The sequence below is a fragment of the Gymnogyps californianus genome, chromosome 12 (genome assembly GCF_018139145.2).
Source record: "Gymnogyps californianus isolate 813 chromosome 12, ASM1813914v2, whole genome shotgun sequence".
Taxonomy (NCBI): Eukaryota; Metazoa; Chordata; class Aves; order Accipitriformes; family Cathartidae; genus Gymnogyps; species Gymnogyps californianus.
The window spans coordinates 15,549,348-15,572,083 of NC_059482.1; the positions used below are offsets into that span (position 1 = coordinate 15,549,348).

Genomic DNA, 22,736 nt, shown 5'->3' on the forward strand with positions numbered 1-22,736 from the left:
ATATTTTCACCATTCTAGAAATAGTCAGAAACATCTACTTTTGATTGTCTGTGACTTTAACTAGATCTGAGGGGGCTCAGATCTTCTTATAAACAAACCTTGAGTTTTGTATATCAGATCTAGTTTAACTGGGGCCATTGGTTGCTGTATTGCTGAAAAAGCAATGTTTTTTAAAACACTGATGCTAGCAGCAGCATTTAAATAAATGCAGTCAGACATGATCATTGTTAACTTGCGTGTTTTTCCATTGGTCTTAGAACAATATTGTGTATGAAAACTCAGTCTTTACTACTAAAACATGAACTTTTTTTATGGTGAAAAGATAAAGTATCTATAAAAACCTTTCATATTAATCAAACTGTGATGAATCCTGGCAAAATTTGTGATATGGTCTTTGAATTCTGCATTTGAATATTCACATTAGAAGTTATTATTGCTTGTCACACTATAATAGACCAAATAAACTTCGTGAGTATGGGCTGTGTTATCTGTTTTAAAAATGAACCTGGTAAGTCTTATCTAAATGTGCAAGTAATCCTTTTGTGACAGAAACTGTTATTTAAGATCACCCAAGGAAAAAAAATCAGAGGTTGTTTTTACTCACACTTCATCCTTGCTTACTTTGTATACCTCTGCTGGGTCTTTCTTACCCTTCTTTTCCACAGTTTCAACAGGTCTTTGTTATTTGCAGGTTTAGTTAGAATAGCCTCTCTAATCATAGATCCATATACCAGTGGACAAGTTGTAAGTGACTTAACTGAGTAACTATGCGGTAGGAAAAAAGTCTGGAACTATACAAGTAGTTATGTTTAGTACTCTGTTGGCATACTGCCTATTGACTTGTGCTACAAGCAGCTTGCCAGGAGCTGAAGGTTCTGATACTTTAATAATATTTAGAAAATTTTTCATACAACTCCTCTCAAATTATTAGTAAAACAAGAAGAATTGTTAAGAATTAAATAAGTCATGAGAAATTGTGTAACATAAACAAAGTTAGAAAACATTAACATTCTTGAAAGAGAAGAAAAATGTTTTCCTTTGATTTACTACAGAAGCATGAACAGATGTAGTAGTCCTAATGGCCTTCTGTAGAACATAAAAACTGAAATGCCTTTTGTTCTGACAGTTTTTAAAGTACTGTGAACTGTGGTTAGGGATACCAAGAAGTAGATGAAAGAAGATCTTCAGCTAGAGGTGGTTTAGAGAACAATTCCAATACAACTGTGTGTACTGTCTTACATTATTTATTATAAAACTTTATTGACTTGGTTTATTAATCATTATATCTCACTTTATTCATGTTTGTGCTCCCCAAAGAAAGAATCATGTTCCCTTGCACCAATGAATGTTTAAACATACAATATGATATGGTCCAAGGAGTACACAATCTGGAGTATATTAGGCAGAGTAACACTGAACAGACACAGGGACTGTGTCAGACAGGGCAAAGAGCATGTTATAAGTCCCCGAAAATGCACCAAGCCTCAGTTAGTTTGCCTTATGTCTGTGTGACTCTAGTTACAGGACTTACCTGAGAACCAACAGAATGCACAGTGGAAAGGCCAGATGAAAGTCCTTTAAAGAATATTCAACTAAGAAATCCCAATGTCTACAATAATAACAATAAGGTAGAGGCACAGAAGATGTAACTGGTGCTTTCACTCAGTATTCTAAAGAACTAGGGCTTCAATATCCTATTACTGCTTTCTTTACCTAGAACTTCTGCTGTGAAATAGTGCTGATCATTAACCTTGTTCAAATTAAATAAAAATGATCACCTCACCTGGGTGCAACTTAAAATGGATCTGCTAGCCCTTTTAATTAGGCAAGCACTTAATCACATTGCAACAATTTGGACCAATTTCCTTCTGAAAGACACTGAACTACTCTGCTTTTCACGTCCATGGGCCTGAATGTTCATAAGAAACGAGTTTACGGAAATGCTTTTTACACTAGTTTCTCTGAAACATTTCCTGAATGCTCTGCCTGGTTCCCTTTTGTGGAAATGACGCCTTAAGATTTTGGAAACCAAACCCATTCTTTCAGATTGTTCAGTAACTTAAACACAGCTTCTCTCAGACACCTGACTATGTTGACACTGGGTTTGTAGTTTGTCTTTTCAAGGGCATCTGATAGGGGCAATGTGTTACTCACATTTCATATTTCTCTCTCTCGGGTTTCATTTTGTCTTAGGCTCCCCAAATAAAGTGTCATTTGTGTGCAGACTGTGCAGCAGAAGTGAATTACTGTTCGCTTTGGGAGTTTAAAATATATGCAGACGTAGACAATAGCCGTAAACCCCTTGATAAGGATTTCATTCCCTGGGAATCCTTATTGCTCTAGAGAGTTCCCTGGACTTTGGTGGCAAAATCCTCTCGGAGATCTCAGTTTCTGGCAGGCAGTTTGTGTCCAAAGTACAGATGCTGTATCTTCCAGCTCCAACTTTTCTCTAAGCCTGCTTTGACCATGAATTAAATCTTCCTATCCCTTCTCCCCACCTATCATCTCATTCCCCACTGATGCTTGCCATTACCAACAGTTTGCCCTGACCGTTAAGTCACTGACCTATACAACCCCTATTGCTTTAAAGGCTGCCATCGAGGCTGTCTGAAGATGTCTTCTGAACTAAAAAAATTTTCTACTGCCTGAACCCTGAAGTGCCAAAGGATAGCAACTCAACCAGCTCTGTTACTTTTGTTGCCTTTTAAAGGAAACAAAAAATTGTGGGTGCGTGGTAATACTTTTCTTGTATGCCTTACCTTATGAATTTCCTGACAGCTATTATGATGTGGACCTGCTGTTTTCTTTATTCTAGTTTTTGTTTCAGAATAGAGAGTTCATTTTGACAGGGCCGACTTTCAGTCCATGGACTGTTCTGGTCAGGAAGCAGCCATGCTTTCAGACATGAATTTATGCTTTTGTGAGCGTTTGTTAACTTTGGCTTGGAAGTTACACCAGAATGATCTTTAGTTCAGACAGTTTAGTAAAAATTTCATTAAGGGAAAAAAGAAAGAAAAATAGAGAAGAAAGGCCTGGCTGGTATCCTTATACTCATGCAGTGTTGTTAGCTGGGAGCAGTAGTTCAGAGACAGTTTGGCAGCTGAACTGCTGTTTCTTGGTGAAGGGACGCTACCTTTGCTGCACTACAAAAGGCCAGTCTTAATTTATTTCTTCATATTCCAAAGCAAATTCTTTGTCTTCAGTGGTGTCCTAGGAATGTATGCATTTGTTCACAAAGTATAGCCCTGACACCTTTACCTAGTTAGGTGATGGCTTTGAATGGAATCATACAAAACTGAAACGGAATAATTTTCAATTTTATTTATTTAACACTGTATGATATCGCTGTAGTTGTTCCTTCTATTCCTCTACCACAATAAAACTGTAGACAATACTCTACAGGAAACTTTTATATATAGTGAAAGGGCTTTTATTTTTGGAAGACTGTAGTTCTCCACTTGGTGGTCTGCCTGTAAAAAGCAGTTAGTTTAGAACACAGTTCAAATGAAACATTAAATACTAGCTAATGTAATTCTTAATTCTGGGACAACTAGTTTCTGCAGTCTAATCCACTATATTGCACTGGGGAAATATTTTATTATTTTATATATACACTATATATTTTATTATAATTATTCTGCTAAACATAACGGTAAATAAAACATTTCTTTACAGAAATTTAACAATAGGTATGTAGCTGGGTCTGAGCATAAAGTAAGTCTGCATGTCTTTTGCAAGCAATTAAGAACTCATTCTTCCAATGTTCCTACCTGACTGGATGCTATGGAGGAACATAGGATAGCAGCAAATCCAAAACAAAAATTTCTCCAGAGGTGCAGGGTATAGTTTCATCACAGTGTTAATGTGGTCATATCAGCTCAGATGAAATGGGAGAGAAGAGAGGACTGTATGTGCATATGAAATACTCCACAGATATATTTGGAGATGAAGTGATGAACGAAAGATGAACACTATAGAGAGAATGCCTTGAAACTTAAAACAAGGAAAGAGACATTAGGAGAAATAATGCAAAGTGATAGCATACCTCCTCCGAGCATAGCATTGCCACTGTTTTAACTACGTGTTGAGAACATAGTTGTTTGGTCCTGGGTCTCAAAAACATTTAATTAATTTTAAACAATTTTTTGCTCACTAGTCATGTACTTTGGGGAAGTGCATATTGCTTCCTGCTGGATAACCAGCTAGCAGTACTCTTTTATATGCCTGGTCCTTTGGGGAGTCATCTGTCCTCTTAAATAAATACGGAATGGACACGGGCTCCTCTGACCACTAAAATTGCAATTTTACTATATCTTACTGCAGACTGTATAATTTCGTGTGCTCTCTCAATCCAGTAAGATACAATCTGTGCCATGTTAAGACAGTTTGTGTTCTGACAAGATAAAAAAATCAGATGTTTAAATTGGATGCAACAACTCAAAAAGGCCAATTTCCTTAATTTTAAAAGGTCATTATAGTATTTTGCCAAGGAAATGCAGTCTAAAAATTCTTAAGTTCTTTCTTTCAGAACAGTTTTTCATTTACTATATATGTCTATACACACACATATATTTTATATATAAAAACTTTCAGATGAAAGGCTGCTTAATAAAATAATTATATTTCTCTCCTATTATTATATTTACCAAAATTTTATATGCATTATTCTGTTATGACTGTAAACTGTAGATTAATTTAGCGAAGCAAATGTAGTATATTTATTTTTAATCTCTCTACATTGTACATTTTGTTCTTGCACTAGAGTATTATCATACATGTAATATATAATTATTAGGTACTTATAATAAATGACATTTTGTTTTTAAGTATGTCTACAAATTCCTAAATTCCTGTGTCATGATACTTTAGAGTACCATTATATCTATAAATTTAGGAATTTGTAGAAGTAATAATACTCTAAAGCATTATGATAACAGCAATATTTCTTTTTGTCTAAATCCATAATTCCTGATCTCATTTCCACATTTAGGTGTCTAGTCAGTGAGGGAAAGTATATTATGGATTCAGGATGAACTTTGTGGTAGTGTGAAATTATGGATTTAAGCGATGTCTGCCTCTCTAAAAGGATGATATCCCTTGATATGGGGATATGATCCAGTGTTTTAAATAAACAGTTAATAAAACATATTTCTACTGTTCAAAAGAAGATTGTGCATGGTATTTTTACAGCAGGTCAGTGCTTCTGACTATAACTTATGTGAAGTCAAGACAAAATGCTTACATGGGTATATTTTAGGCTGCTTTTTTATATCTCCTGTATGTTTTCTGTCATATCATATTGTAATATAGTATTCCATTGTTTCTTCTGTGATACCTACAGCATCCAGTCTCATGCTTCTGTTTTAGATACAAGGAATTATGTGGTGTGCAAAGCAGCATAGTTCACTAGAAATTTTTCTTAAATATTTGCTTACACCAGTGACAGAGGGCAGGATGTATATCTAGGTCTGAAAAAATGACAGGCTGCTTTTCTGGAATTGATTGTGGGGAAAGGAGGAGCAGAGCACAGGAAACTGAACTTGAAAAAACTTTGGATCTAGAATAGTTCATTGCACTGCACATCCCTCTCATTAGAAGGCTAGACTCCTGGACATTGCCATTTTGGGATGAAAAATAATTCGTAAACACCTACTAACTGCAGGAAGAAAAAGGGAGTTTTCCAAGGATTTGTTCTCTTTGGTGGCATTTTACTTTGTCAGAATATCCACACTTCAAGTTGTAGTAGTAAATGTTAAAAATATTTACATTGAAGCTATTCCAGTTGATGCCTTTACTGTCCTGAATTTTACTAAATCAAATACATGAATATTTAATATTCCTAAATGTTTCCACGAAGCCTATAGCCACTTTCAGGGTAAAATTCAATTGCCTCTGGCTCACACTGAAGAAGAGCTTCCTTTTGAAACAGCTATTCTTAGAAAACAGTGCTATAGAGCACGGAGCAATGGAATTGCTATGCATAATGTTAGGGCAATTTCTTTTTGCCTTTAGGTGATATGATCAGCTGACATTTCAGCACAAGGATCCTTCAGAGCAATATAGAGAATTTGATGTGACAGTGTCTCTGAATCAACCACTGAACTTAAAAGTATTCATTATATATACAACATATGTACTAGCCTCTCATGTAATCAAAGTGTTTTCTCTTTCTTGTTTTCATATGTAGTTGCCTCTTTTTGTGTTCTCATTTTTATTTTGACTGAAGCATACTTAAATGATCACACTTTACATACACACATGCGCACACACCCCGCCTTCACTTTGCAGGAGTATGCCTCGTGCATTGCCATTTCTGGTTCCTCACTTCTTATGTTTCGGTCAGATTGCTTCTCTTGCCAGGAGTGTCATCTGAGGGAATATTGTAAGTGCAAGAGAACTAGCAGCTCCTTGCTTCTGAGAGGGCGATAGCAGGAAATGTCAAAGTCTGTCCTCATCAGTTGGATTAAAGCTGGATGAAATATTTGGCAAATGCATTAAAGACAAAGCAGAGCATGTTGGAAAACTGCAGTTTGAACAGTTAAATTGGCAAAGGAACTAGCAAACAAGTTTTTATGAAGAAAAGTATTAGACAACCTTAGTTATATGACTTTGTTGACTCCCCATAAAATAAAAATAAGTCATAAAACATTATATAGCGCTTCACCTAATGTTCCTGAAAGCTGATAATGAATGGAAGTAATCTTTAGGGTACTGAATGCCAAAATTTCAATGAATGGGGTTGAGACAGGTCAGTTCTCCACAACAATACCTTGCCCTATTGCTAGCTTGAGCACATGGTTTGTTATTTCCAAGTTCCTCTGTGGTTTATTCAAGAAGCTTGATGGGTTCATCTACTTTCCTAGAGCAAATATGTCCTTTCTGACTGGTTGAGGGCAGAAAAGAGGCAAGCCAGCAGAAGTTACTGAAAAGCATGGATTTCCTCCTTTGTGGTTTGAAAATTTGTATTCTGGTCACCACCGCAGTATCTGGGTGAGAAAGGACCCTTCAGTGAATGGAGATGGTCTCCCTTTTTGCCTATGAAAAACAGTGATTGTGCAAGATAGGTACACCAAAACAGCATACCAGTGACTTCAGGTGACAATCTCTGTAGGAGAACTTAAAACTGCTGCGACCTTCTAGTCAGCTCCAAATGGGTCACTGATTCACTTTGATTACAGTGTTATTCATTTCCCACGTTAAATAATTGATAGGTTATTTATGTGTTGCATTGTAATAAAGCCATAGCTTTTTGATCTCTAAGGTGGATGTTGCTGCCTTTCGTAGAAGCAGAAAGTCTGAAAGTAATAAATGATTACTCTTCCTAACAATCCTTTACTGTACAGATGTTTTACAATAAACCAAGGGGACAGGGCATTCTGTAAATTTAATGGCACATCACTTAAAACATCATATAATTACAAGGTGTATGTTGGAATAAAAATTATACCTTTGCAAGCTAAGTAAAGAATCACTAATAAAATTGTAACAGACGTACATTATACAGCATGGGGTTCATAATGAATAATTGCTAGGTTATTAGTGCTTAACAGATTAAGGGTACTTCCATTTATTACTGTGCTCCACTAAGGATGAACATTAATTTTTTTTCAAAGCAAATTCACTGGAAACAGACAGTTTAAAATTTATGCTTGTAATGATTGCTACATGGTCCATTAAGACCACCTCTAAGTGAGCTTAATTTGTAGCAGATAAATGTACATGTCTACATATTTTTCAACGTAGTTTATGGTGCATCCTGCACAGCTGTGCCCAACTGATTAAATCCTCACAAAATTTAAATAGGAAACCCATTACATAGACAGTATTATATCCATTTATCATACACACATTTTCAATTTAACTCTCTAAGCCTTTGTGTGGGTTATTTTCACTGATTCATTAAATATATATAGCGAGGCCATTTTCTCCTCTGGTTTGTTTTGCCCTTTTGTTTTCTGGGTTTGTTTGGTTCCTACTTTTCAGTTTTATCATCCAATAATTAAAAACTTCAGCAAACTGAACATCATCTACAACAATTATCTCAGTAATGATCCTAGATATGGCATTCACTTATAATCCTAGATCTAGAGAGCTCTTATCTAGGGAAAAGAAGCAGGGCTATAACCAGTATGTAGGGAAAGGTGATTGGTACTAATACCCTTATTTGCCTTCCAGGATGGATTCTGGACTCTGGATTTGTCCTGATAGATAGACATGCTAGATGCTGAGAAAGGTTGGGATTACAGATATTTCTTCTCTTTCTTCGGCATTTCCTATTGGTTAGCTCTGGGCATCTCCTGATTTTGTTAAAATGCTTCCTAGGATCCCATTCTGAACTGTCCAGCTTTATCTTTGCTTTAGGTGTCTTGAATCTCCTATAAACCATAGTTCTGGATTCTAGAAAGAGGATTAGAAGCATTCATCCAATTTTAGAGATCAAATTTAGCTGCTCTGAATTATCTGAAATCCCTCTTATTGTCATTGACTGTAGAGTAAACTAAAGCTGTTAACTTCACTTGCCTTGAGCCCTACGTAAAATAGATGGTATGAATTCCCTGTCAGCCAAATACTGCTCTACTTGATTCAAGGCCATAGATCTTTCTCTGGATCTAGTGCTATGGTAAAAGTCTTGATCATTGTATTCTGTGGTCTGCTAGGGTGAGCCTCTGCAACTGAGCATAGGTTTATTAAGCTCAGTAGAGCCTGTGCTAACAGACACTGCAAAATAAGGGCCAACTTTTGTTTAAGCTGTAGGAATATCTTTGCTTATCTTAGAGTAACAAAAGGGAAACAAGATTTTAAAAGAACAAGAATAACTAATTATTGTTCATGCATTTTCTCATTCCCCTAATTAAATGCCAGAGACAGATTCAGTACTCTTCTACAAACCGAACAAACATACAGAGCCCCAAGGAAGCATTGAACTCCAAAATCTTCAAGAATTGAAGATTTCTTATGAAAAGAAATAACTGTTTAAATAATAGTTCTCTGGTAGCTGTCTCTGTTTTCTTAATGTGTGTATAAAATTGAATCATATGGCCTTTTTTTTTTAGCAAACATGGGTATTTTAGAGACAAATTAAAAGGACTTAGTAATTTTGCTTTTCTCTGTGGTGCAAATAATGACAATGATTTATTATAACCTTCATTTTTAGCCTACCTTTGAAGCCATTGTGTCCTTAAATGATTTTTTCCCCCAGGTTGATAGTGTCAGTCCATTTGGCACAGAAACACCAAAAATGCATGAATTAATTTAAAAACCTTTAAGATGACAATTAGAAACTAGTGTATATCCCTGTATTCTGAATTTTGTTTTGGTGTATTTAGAATTTTGATTATATATTAACTGTAGGAAACAATTGATTTTTGTTTGATGAAGATGAAAATTCTGGTGTAACAGTTTGCCAACTTGCATGACTTTTTCCATAGGATTTTGGTGTGGGCTAGAACTAGTCCTGATCTTCAGAGCCTTTCACACGTTTGCTCTGCTCAAGCCCCATGGTTTGACTTCTCACTTCTCTACTTTTCCTTTCAAAAAGCCAAATCATCTGTAGGAAGCAAATAGGATTCCCAGCTATGAACCCCCAGATAGCATTCCTCTGTTCTCCCAGCAGCAGCACCAGGATTAAGACAATGAAGAACATTTAGAGCTACGTCATCCTTGGAATGTAGTGGGGAAGGGACTTCCCAAATCTTGGAGAGAGAGTAGAAATGTCTTAGGAGTTTCAGGGAAAGGAAGATGTACTTCATTCGAGGTGCCAGTGATGGAAGCAAGCACTATTAAAATGCTGAGCAATTCTTTCATTATTCCAAATACTCAGGTGATCTGGTGGTAGTCCCCATGCTTAGAATCAGTGCTGCTGGCTCAGTGTTTCAGTTTTTTTCTCAGATAAGAAACACATTCTCACCCTAAACGTTCTCTCAGGGTATTCCTGGCACCTGACCCTTTAAACAAATACTTGGAGAACCGAATGCCTGTTATAAGATAGAAAAGTGTATCTTAGAATAAGACCTATAAATGTAATATTATAGATGGGCTTACTATCTTAGAAGATTAGATAAATGCTTAGGAACACAATCAAACCATGGAAAAATTGTCCTGGATATTCATTTCAGTTCAAGCATCCCACAGAAATAGAGGCTGGCTGAACTGGACAGTTCTTGAAAAAAAACCCATAGGTGAGGTCACAGTTTTTAAAGACCTCTGTGAGAATTTGAACGTCAGGACCTGTGTCCCAGTTCATTCAAAGACATCTGTTTCAGTGTTCATTTTTCTAGTAATCACTGCCAGTAGGAATCAGTTGTGACTAGTAAAGTGCTGGCTCCAGGGTCTGGACAGGTGGTGGGTTCTTCAAAGTGTGAAAACAACAAGTTTCTGTCATCACAAGTGTGAAAATAATATTGCAAGTGCATATGATATTATTTCTAGATTTCAGGGAGGGAATGTTTCAATGGATAAAGAATTATGGGTAACGAGTTGCTTGCAGGTAAAGTCTAAACCTATGATATTATAAATATGCTCATTGGGTTTTTTTCTTTCAAAAGTGGGAAACTATTTACTAGGAATATTATTAGCTATCCAGTATCTGATGTATTTTTTTCATGGAAATGCAAAACAGTGTCTTTCAGCTATGCACAAGTTTTTGGAGGCTTGCTTGTGATATCAAGAAATTGCTGACTGTGAGATTCTAGCGTATATATAGTCATCTACTTCATCTATATAAAAACAATGTTTGTGCTTGTGATGAAACTGTTCTTTGTATGTTTAGTGGATAAACATTTTAACAGAAGTGTTTATTTAAAAAGGCATAACAGTGCAAATGTATGAACCTGAGGAGGTTTGTGTCACAATCTGTTATCTTGAAACCTTACCAAGACAAACTTACTTCAGGGGAGTCTGTTTTATTTTGCTGCTGGCAGCAAAATGATTAGTTGCAGAATAATCTTATAGAGAGCTGGTTGCTGATTAAAAAAAAAAAAAAGATGCTCCCTGTGTCATATTTTCAGAGGAATCTTCCTCACGTTTTAATTTTTGAGGACTAGCTAATGCATTAATGCATTATTGTTAAATAATCATTACATTTTAAATGATTAATTTAGCTAATTATAGGTATTTAGGAATCCATCAGCTCTTCAGTTTGAGGTTAACTTTTTTGCAATAAATAGATGTATGAAAGAGACAAACTAGCTACCTATCAGAAAATAGAAGACTATATAATCATTTCTGGAACATTTCCAGAGCAATGGAAGAATAGTTGGTAACTGGGTTATTAGAAAGAAAATGACCCTTAATCTACTGAGGATTTTGAAAGCAATAACATTTGGGATCTAAATTATATTAAGTACTTAAGCATTTCAATTCCTGGGTGCTTGGCTGAACTGTAATCCCTATTTCATTTTACCTCAGCCTTTATAGTTTAAATAAATTTATCAAAGTATGGCCAATTCAGAAGGTAGTTTAAGGTGAGACTATAGTCCCAGCAGAGTCAGAGGTAGGATCTTGCCTTAAAGCTAAGCTAAATAATTCAAGTAAATTCAGTGAACAAAACAAGATTTTATCTAAATTAAAATAAATATAGAAATTATTTTCTGCATGAGAAAGGGACAAATGCATTTAACAGTAGTTCTTAATTTTTTTCAGATGAGATGTTTGTCATCCTCCAAATGATAGCAAATTAAAATATGTTCATGACAGAAGCTGACCTTTATGAAAATATATTTTGTCCTCAGATGAAGGAGGTTTGATTATCATATAGTTACCACGGCACATGTAAAATACCTGGCTTGGAAAGCAGAAGCAATCGTGTTTGATTAGACTTTGTTTTGTTTCAATTCAGTTGACTTGCAGTCAAATTGAAAAGCATCATCACGTCTTAACCAAAAAATAAATCTTCAAACAATAGAAATATATAAATATTGGACCACTGCTACAGAGAATTTTTGTGAAACTGTCATTAAGACTATTTGGGATTTTAGTCCCTGTGCTGTACTTTATGGAGTATGATAATGTTTGTGGTTTACATCTTATTGCATTAACTGGCAGTGTTATGAGCTGTATTCTTTCTTTGTGCTCCCCTATGTGTCATATGATTTACTTCTGATTTTTTTTCTACAATATTTCTTTTCCTCTCAAAGTATATTGGGTTTTTTTAAAACCATAACTATTATTTTATATGCCAAAACATTTCAAGCACTGCTTAAATGTGGGGGAAATATGAAATCTTTTCACATAGCTCTGTAACGGGATACTAAACAGATTTAACACAAATTTAATACAAACATAATAAAAACAACTTCCTCTAAATTTAAGTCTCTTTAGAACATGTATTATTCTTATTTAGCTTTAAAACAGCCACCATCTTTTCTGTGTTGCTAAACTGTTCTTTTCTGTTTGTTTCCAAATCCTTCTCCCCCCCCCTCCTTTTTTTTTTAATGAAACCTTAGTGATTGTCTCTCCTTTGATTCATTCTTTTCTGAATCATTGTCTCAACTTGTATGTGCCTGGAAGGGTTAGTGAGCTGCTTGGATCGGATACCCAAGTCTGCCTTTTCTTAGTGCTCTGAAAAAAGCTCTATACCATTTTGTGCCTACTATTTTGCACCCAGTTTTGGCTGTGTGTAAAAAGCACAGTGCAGAAAGTACTTTAGATATGCAGTATGCATAAACACAATGCATAAATAGGGCTGAAGAAGGTGATCCATAATATCCCACTTGCTGAGCAGGGAGCTGTCTAACTTGGAACAATTTTGTGATTTTGCTGTGCTCTGGAGTATATGTTTCTCTTTTCTTATGAGTTCTCTGGTCACAAACAAATGTGCAGAGCTAGTGAGTCCATGAAAATGAACGAGAGAAGTAAAGAGAAAGTAGGAAGGAGGAGAATGAAAAGTTGGGTGAGTGGTAGTAGAAGGAAAATGCTTACAGGTCCTAAACTTGCAAATTCTTTACATCTGGATGAAAAATACACCTTTGTGTTAAAGGTCTGGATCCAATGTTGCCCACTGAATTTATCAGCTTCCGTTTACTAGTTTTCAGTGACTGTGTACCATGGAAATTTGTGGACTTATATATTGGTACTTATATACCCTAACAGCTTCTGGGCAATTGCCAGCTGCTGGATATTCTGAATAACTTAATCAGTGCAATGAAGCAATGCAGAGGAGCTGGTATTGGCTGTTTCAATGGTGCAGGCACATCCGGATACATTCTCTGAGTCAAAAAATGTTCACTGCTGAAGTCCCTTATGGCCAGTGTCATCTTCTAAAAGACTTCTCAGGAGAAGCATATTCTTACCAAGGTCCCTTTGGCGACATGAGTGATTTTTTCTGCTATATTTTGTGGCTTATCATTTGAATCATCCTTTAAGGATATGCTCTGGATTGAAATGCTATTTGCACTATTAACTTTTATTCTGTAATAACTCATTTAAGAACATCAGGTAGTCTCTAAACAGGCTTTTTTATTAATGTTTTGTTCAAAAATAATAAATTCTGTTCCTGTTAAAACATAATTTTGCAGCCTCTGCAATGTAACCTTGAAATTTCAAAACTCTTTTAAAGACCTTGCAGAGCTTTCCTGATAGATTGAAGAGTTTATTGTTTTATCAAAGGATACACTCGGAGGAACCGCTGATTTTTTTTTTCAAGCGCTAATGTCTTAACTCTGCTTGCACCTCAGATTTGAGTTATATATAAATGTATAATAAATATATAGCATATATAGCTATATATTCTTCAGGAACATAAATGGCTCAGAAAATCTAATTAGCTTTTTCTTTTAATTCTGCCTGATTAGTTTCAGTTATTTGGTTTTGAATCCATTGTTTTCCTTGATTAATTTTGCAGTATAAGTATTGAAGTCTAATGTAGTTTGTCTGAATAAGCATTATGTTTGGAAGTGGGAGGTCATTGCTACTTCTTAGTCAGGCCCTACACAAACATAACTGAGAGAAAAGGCATATTCGTGCGTGCCTGAAAACAACCTGAGAAGATTGTGGTTTTCTCGTTCTGCTGCCCAGCATAGCACATGCTCTATTTTGTGTGAGAGTCTGATGGAGGAGAGGCTGTCATCAGTATTGCTGCTGCCGCCTCTAGACCTGTTTATGGCTTATTTTTTAATGTTCTCTGTTAGTACAGAAAATTTAAAGGACTTTCATACATACTGAATAAGGATTTGCAAGAATTAAGCAGAAGCTCTAATCTGACTCCTTAAAATGCTCTTGAATTTCAGCTTTTGTCTAGAAGATACAAGTTTTTGGTCCATATTGGAAAGAAAAATGCAGGCCTGTTTTCTGTATGCAGGTCAGATGGCAGCCAAGGTAGCAAAAAGTTGATGAGAGCACCCAAAATCTTATGAGAATAGTTCAAATGAAATTGTGCTGGCATATATGAACTTGAATGTTAGCCCATGGACAGCATCAGTCCTTCAGCTCAATATTTCTTTAATCCAGACAGAAATCATAGTGCCTATGGAACTATGTGAGGAGGAGGCATTTTTCTTAATTCACTTTTGTCTAGGTATATGCAAAGCATTTCTAACTTTGCTACCAAACACAAATGTAGCTTGTTATAACACCTTCCTTCAGCAGTGGTGGAGTCCCACTGAAATATATCTTTCGACTCAAAGCTTAACACTGTGTTTCTACTGTTGTAGCGAATATGTTGCTATGAAAACTGTTGGTAAGTAATCTGGAATTATTGAAGGACTTGACCTTCTTCTGTGAAGTATTAGCGACATTATTGAGTTCTCTTTTAATAGTGTTTTTGTTATCTCTGCCCTTGTAAGTCCCTTCTTCCAAATGTTATAGCTTATTAGTTTATATGCTATTTTCATTGCAATTATAGCTAGTACAGGAATGTTTTGTTACCTTTTTAACACATTGTCACCATGTATCGTTTTTAGATCCTCATTTCTCCTTATTAGAGGTTATTTAAGCTCTCAACTCTACCTGGATAACAAAGCATGCTTATGATATAAACTAGCAAAAGCTTATGTAAAGATTTTGTTGCATTGGTCACAGTCTGTGGTGTTTTATTTGGGTTTTTTTTGTGTGTGTGTCATCTCTCAGGTTAGTTAAATGTAATAGAAGTGTACATAAATGTCAGACAGCTGGTACAGCCTCTGCTGGACTGACTTCATGAGTGCACCAGAATATGCGAGATCTTTGCGTGCTCCACCTAACCTCCAGTACAGTGCCACCTTCTTCCAGTCTGTTTTCTTCCACTGAATAGGATGCAACATGTGAGATGAAAAGCTTTGGTTGTCTGAGGAAAACCTTGGGATCCTTAAAAAAAAAAAAAAAAAGCTATTGGAAGATAAAGTGATGCAGATGAAAATTATTGATGTGGCCCTGAGAAGATTACGTTAAAGAAAATGGTGTGATTTGCCTCCTTTATTTCAATTATTGTTTTGCTTAGGTTTTGTTTGGTGATTGTGTGACCTCAGTGTGTATTAACCAAGCACGTCATAATTTGGGGTGTATTTATTACTTCTCGCAGCATCCTTGCAACATAAAGAACTATTACTGTTATTTATTATCTTCATTAGTTGTAGAGGCTTGAGGCACACAGCCAGCAGACTACAGAGATACTCCAACTAGCGAAGACCATGCTAAGATGAGATTTGTGGTGGCACAATGCTATGCCTGAGTTGCTAAGCTATGTCTCTCAAGAGTGCCTATGAATGCAGATGAAGAATCACACAAGCCTGGTATTGCCTGAGGAGCACTTATGGGATAGACCTTCTACCCTGCACAGTCCGTGCTGTGTACTGCACCATGTGGAAGCATTACCTTAAAGCATCATTAGCATAAACTTTTGTGTTCTGTGGTATCTGAGTTACTGAAACTACATTTTGAAACTGAATCCATGTCTCCTGAGTCCTACATTAACATCCTAGACCATTCTTCTTTTCATCTCTATGTGTAAGGTAATTTCAGTTTGGTTTTCATCTGTCAGGGATTTATAAACTTTTAAGGCCCCTGTTCAAACTCTTTCCTTTCTCTAATTACACAGATTTCTTATCCTGTATATTTTGGGAATTTACTCTTCCACTACAGAATTAGAGGGTGGACACCATGCTGTTTCCTAAACCAACTCAGCACTCAAGTGTATTGTCAGAACAGAAACCTGCTCTTTGAAGGGTCAGCCTCTGATTAGTTTGTTTCACATTTGTATCTCCTGCTAGTAAAACAGAAATGGCCATTACACTTTTGAGTGGAGGATAATGCCATGGCTGACACACAGAACTGTCTGTTGAGGATTTGCTGTACGTAGATCCACAGGATGTTAGGGTCTAATCCAAGACAGTGGTACCCTTTTGGTCTTTAAAAGCCAGGGGGATCCACAAATTACTTCTGCCCATTTATTTGCAATGATTAAATTCATGAACACCTCAGTGTTCTTCCTCTCTGTATTCAGGAGCAAGTCACTGCTACAGATATGGGCTGAATTGCATGATTGCTGGCATATATTTTTTTCTGAAGTGAAATCTGCAGAATGAACTGGCTGAGGCACTGCAATTCCAAAAGGTTTCACTAAAAAAGTCCAAGTAAAGCATGGAAATTAGCTGGTAGTTCTTACCTGCTGTGTTGTGGGTAGGTGGAGCAGTCACATTTAGTTGAAATAAGGTCAACTGGCCAGAGGATATACCAGCCTATGCAAAATATTGACAAGTAAGCTGGTGTATACAGGTAGTCATGTGGCTTCAAAGGGTGCATCAGTTCTTTCAGTCTGAGAGAAGGACATATGGATTAAAATTATATATCCAAACATTAAGAGAGCCAGAGGGGCCAGAGTATATGGTTTCAGAGCACTCTAGAGCAATCTGTAATAGAAAATCATCTTTGTATACTATTCCATAGTATTTAATTTTTTAAAAACACTATAGTGGTAGTTTTCTTTACATTTTAGGACAGTTAGAATGTTTTTGAAATATTACAACATTTAAATTTTAAAGTAATTCCAATAAAAGCTAATTACTATCACTCTGAATCAATTCTGTTTGATTTTCCTGAAAAACAGTGACTATAGGCCAGACTATACTTTTTCTATCATTGTCAGAGATGTCAGTAGATTTCCTGGTATATAACTAAAAGCAAAATGTGGCCATTTAATTCTGCAAACAGTAATAAAAATAGTGAACTCTGGAGAAGTATGTATTTGGAGTATGAGGAGTTGATTTTTCTTTTAAATTACCTTTATAGACTATTGTTAGTAGTATTGTTTCCTTTTTCATTGCATCCTTGAGAGTGGGTGTTTACAGATGCACTATTACTAGAGCTACTTATTGTAATATCCCTTTTGAGTAAAGTCAGGCAGCCTGTGCTAATTGCTGTACAGAGACACTCTACGGTGTAATATACAATGTCACTTAAGCCCTGTTCATAAAGACCTGAGTTTTCAAATGTTCAGTGCATTACAATAAGTTTTGGTTTGGGCTAAATTGCACTATTGATTTTTTTGTAATTAGGTTTTAATGAATTGTATTCGCTGAATTGTACATTTGTCAAGGGACTTCAAAGATTGGATTGTGATCATTTCATTCATTTTATTTATTTATTTTTATTGTGTCTAACAACAGAGAGCAGCTGGAAATCTTTTCTAGATATCAGTAACTTTGATTTTTGTGTTAGCTCATTTAAAGTCCAGCACCTACTTTTCTGTAGTATAATATTAATAAAATATGTAAGATTGTAGGAATTTGGCTTGCCTAAAGCTGTTGAAATAATCCAGCTCTTAGAAATTTCTGTTTTCTTACTGTTTGCTCCCCTGCACCATTTGGGTTAAACTGCTTGACTGAAATTGATCAGTAAGGGTTTTGTTGGACTTTTGCTCCTTTATGGTTGCTTATATTTGTATTAATCTTTATCACTGGGCACTAAAAAGCTGCTTTTCCTTGTTGATGCTTAATCAATTATCATGGCAGCAGATAATCCCCTGTTCTGATTTAGTAACACGCACCACGTTCTTTTCCATGAGCTTTTCTTATACTGTTTTATTAAATTATGTGCTTTAGAAGGAGAAACCCAAAGTACTGATTAAATGGTGCTTATACAGCTTAGTTTATTCTTGAAGGGCCAGGGGTACCTGCTGTAACTTTGAAATTATGACTACATTTCACTCTTCTAATGGAAAATCATATCTTTTTCTGAAATACTTAAGTAGTTTAAAAATCCCTATCTTTAATTAGTGGTTTCTGTATCTATGTGTAAGCTTTTCCTTTCTCATCACCTTTGCTAATATACTGGACTTTCTACTGTGCTGGACAGCAATCATGAATAATTTTTGCTGAGCGGAATCCTGGGTCAGCATGGTTTTCTTGTGAGCTGGAGAGTGAGTCTGGCCCTTGGTCAGTAACCCCTTCAAGGCAGGACAACCACCGCCTTTCACAGAGTCTACTCTTGATCAGTCAGTTGTCTTTTGTAGGGGAGGTGCAGAACACTTCACTGCACTTGAGTGGGCCTTATCTTTCTTAATGCGATTACAGCTAATCCCAACAGCAGATTAACTTGTTCTTCCAACTACAGCAGTCCTCCGGGTTTCTCCCTCTATGAGATACCAGTTTTTAATGAATATGTGTATGCTTAGATACAGGGCTGTATGCCATCTCAAAGCAGCGGTGGGGCTCTGTTGAGAGTCTTTCCAGACCAGAAGCAGCCTAGCAGTGTTAGAAAGGTATGAACCAACGCTAATGCATCCCAGAGAGATGTGACATATTAGCTTGACTTAGCTCCATAGCTTTTGGATTGGAATTTTTGGATGTAAAACTGATTCGTAATACAGAGAAATAGATGTACAACTGCCTGCACGTGGCTGGATAGAGGTACCTTCATGTTTTCTTTGATGCTGACCTACTATATGACCTTGAGTAAATAAGTCACTGAATCTTTCTGTGCTTTTGTTCTTCCTACATCTCTTTATTCTACCTTTTATATTCAATCTGTAATATTTCAGCTTTTCATATCAAAAAATAAAATCTTTCCTAATATATTTTACCATTTTTGTCATTGACCATTGCAAAAAAAGATTCCAGTATGTGTTTTATTCTGTATGATTTGCACTTGCTTAAGTAAGAATCAGTCAATTCAGACATGAAAACATGCACAATAGTTCTAGCTTGCTGTATTTTACCATTTAATTTCAATAAGCATGTTCATCTAGATGATTTGTATTTTTCAAACTAAATATTAGACATAACTTTAATTCCTTGTTAGATTTAACCAGTAGCCTGGTGAATTTATGCTGTTCCCCTTAGCTGTGAATCTGTTGTCTCTTCCAGAACTATTTGGGCATAAGGGCCTGTATTGGGCAAGTAAAAAAGACACAGAGCTGTTACAACTGTGCCTAAATACTACTATTAAATTTGTGCACAGCCTTTTCCACATAGAAATATGCACTTTGCACATGTGGCTGTGTGGTTTAGTGCCAAGAATTTAGGTTTATGGTATGAGTGCATCTGCGTGTGAGACTTTATTTTAAAATTTGGTCATGCAGAACTTTACTTTTCAATTAGGTTTTCTTTTTTTCTCTTGGACAAAACATTGCATATGCATATATTTGCATATTCTATGTGTATTTTTAGAAGGGGTCACTGTAAATTGAACTTACAGAATGGTAAAATACAGCTTGGGTATACCCAAATATGTAACTTATGTAAATATAAAAAAGGATATGTATCCCAAACTGAAAAACTCAGAAGGTCTGGCTAAAATGTGGAAAAATCTCTTTTCTCTTTGGCTAAGGAAGAAAAGAAATCTCAGATCACAAGAATGTGTTCTTCATGCTTCCTCATGTTTTCCTTTGAAAAACTTATTCTTTTCTTTAAATTACAGCTGATTTGGTTATTACTATCAGAATATTTAATACTGATATTACTTTTCTTTCTTTCTGGCTGTGAAACAGTTTACTGATATTATTGGTTGCAATCATGCTGAGAGGCATTTGTGCAAAATAGTGACAGGCTTTTTATTTGTTGAGATATTACTAGCTGTTTACAAGCAGTGCTGGTAGCAATGATTTTTCTTCTTTAGAGCATTTTAGTATAACGTTAGTAATGGTATGTATGAGTCTCTGGGGCAAGACATGGAGAGAAGAGGAAATATTTGGAGGCAAAAGGAGATATTTCCAGATAAGCAGCTTCCTTCTTGTTTCCTCTTAGAAATATATCTTACCTTTGTCATAAGTTTCATTTACAGATTCCTTTCCATGTGACAGCCTCCCATTTAAATCCATGCAGTCTAGCAGGACAATACCAATTAGCTAAAGTAAGGTGAATGGGATATTCAGTGAAATAAATAAATATTACACGTAAGCAACTCATTCTGCTCAGTTGCACTGAATGGATTTCCAAGCAGGCTAAACTTGAGTTTGTATAGACATAATTTTTAACTCTTCCTCCTGAAAACTATTTAACTCTGGTGTCTTCCAATGAGGTGAAACATGTCAGAGTGAAATTGTAGAGAGGATGAAAGTGGCAGGAAAACAATGCAACAACAAGTAAATATAGAAGAAGCTATCATTCCCCAGCAAATAAAAACTAGAATTCATAGAATTAAAAAAGTTCTAAATAAACAAGATTTACTTACATCATTATCTTGTCTGTCCCTGTGTCAATACAGAATAGTTCTTTTCAGCAAATTTCCAAGTATTTAATCCATTTTAAAGTACCTTAGATGACAGGGTTTCACAAACTCCCTTAGAAGAGTATTCCATGATCAGATACATGTAACTGTTAGCATTTCCTTTCCAAGTTCAGCCTTTGCTCTATTTCTTCCTATTATTCCTACCCCTTGGGCCATATTAAATAGTTTTTTCCTATTTCTGGTATGTATGTCCTTCAGACACTTAAGGATGCTTATAATTGATCTCTCAGCTTAGAAATAGTTAACGAGAGAAAAAACTGCTTCAGTAGTACAAAATGCAGGAGATACACCATTTTTTAGCTGCTGGATATGACTTTCTTAAACTGCACTGCAATGTTTTTGCACATTATAAGAGGAATTAAAATATGCATTATTTTTTCCCCTTAATTCTTGAGTTAAAGTGGATTTTTTTATTGATTTGATCTTTTCAATTAACTTGTGTTACAACAGTTGGATCAGACTGGGGACTTTAAATGATCCAAAATGTAAAACTTGTCCTGCTTGGGAGGTTAAATACCCTCTTAACTGCTTACTTATTTCTACTTGATCCAGTGTCACCAGGGGACCAGGTCCACCTCATTTTCAAGTAGCAGATACTGAAATGGTTTTCTACGAGAAGCGCTGCAGTTATTTACAGCACACATACACTGCTTTGTTGAGGGTATAATTGTTTCCTACCATCAGTGATTTTTCTTTTTCTCTTGTTCTACCTTCTAGTTATCAATGTTGCTGTTTGTCTTGAAACTGCAGATTTTCCATAAAAGAAAACCTGGTTTTGTCAAGGTAAGTGAACAAAACCATATTAGATTGCAAACATTCTTGTGGTAAGAAGGTTGCTTTTATCTTTGACATTTTGTGGTGCTGTTGTCTGCTTGTGTGTGTATGCTCCATGGTGAACACCTATACCCGAGGAATTGTTAAGCTACAGAGTGAACAAGACAGCAAACAATGCTGGTTGCCTGTAAAACTAGCTTTATAAAGGAAATGTATCAGAGCTATCAGCAAATGTTTCTCCAAGATCTCATGAACTAAACATTCAGATAAATATAATTTATATTATAATTTGCATAGCTTTCTGAAACAATGTTAGATAATGTTAAAACTAGCATAAATGCTGAACACTGAGGATTTTGTGTATAAACTCTGTTAAAGATATATCTTATTCATTTCTCATAGCTCCTTCAGTTCTAATTCTGAATACTCCTGTTTTACTCCTGAAACATTCTCTTCTATTCTTCTTTATGCCATGAAATGGAATGCCATCATACTGTCAAAGTACAGACTAGTAATAAAGAAAAGAATTGAAGTTATCTGAATAAGGCTAAACAAATAACATCCTGTCTGTGATGAGCTGATTAGTTTCTGTTTCTGAACGTCTATTTGATCATTACTGATGCTTTCTTTTGCATGTGTTCTCTATCTGTATAGTTATTAACACTGAACATGTGATATCCACCATTAAATCTGAAACTGTATTCATTAGCTCTAGTGGGTTCAGTTCTGGTTCAGGCCAGTACTGGCTCATAAATAGGCTTTGTTGCCCTGAACTTGCTAAAATTGGTTTGTGCCAATGGAAAGGGCCAAATGGCGCCAGGGCCTCAAGGAGCCCTTTCCACCTCTTAGTTCCTACCAGTTGTGTTTCCAGCATAGTGGCATGGCTACCTTTCAGCTCCCTAAACCTGGCACGGGCACTTGAGGAGCCAGAGAGAAGTTGCAATGCTGTTACTGTAGTATGACTAATGCCAATTCTATGGCATAGCAGCAGAAGAGGCTGAAGCATGTTTAGGGAGCTATCTCCTGAAACATACACATCTACAGAAAGAGGATACAGAAAAGTACTGCAATGGACTGTTAAATGGAAGTCTGGATAAAGAGGCCCATCAGACAGTTTCCAGATACTGCTGGTAGGAATAACAAAGTTCTACACCTGAGAACATATCAGGAGGATATTTTAATTAGAGTTGGTACTGGAAGAAACAGTGTCTTGACAGAAGCAAGTGGTCACGGTGAAATGCTGGTGAATAATAAAACAGGGAGAGAAGGAAATAGAGGATTGAGAGGCTGTGACATAAAACTGGTCTATAGATTTTAATGGATGC

General features: G+C 36.0%; 1 long non-coding RNA gene across 2 annotated transcripts in view; it reads left to right on the forward strand.

Moving 5' to 3' along the window:
• LOC127021268 (uncharacterized) overlaps positions 1–22,736 on the forward strand; it is a 146,336-nt gene that overhangs the window by 42,286 nt on the left and 81,314 nt on the right. For both annotated transcript variants that reach the window (XR_007767188.1, XR_007767189.1), the window contains one exon: positions 21,355–21,420. This is a non-coding gene — a long non-coding RNA (uncharacterized LOC127021268). The remainder of the gene's footprint in view (positions 1–21,354; positions 21,421–22,736) is intronic.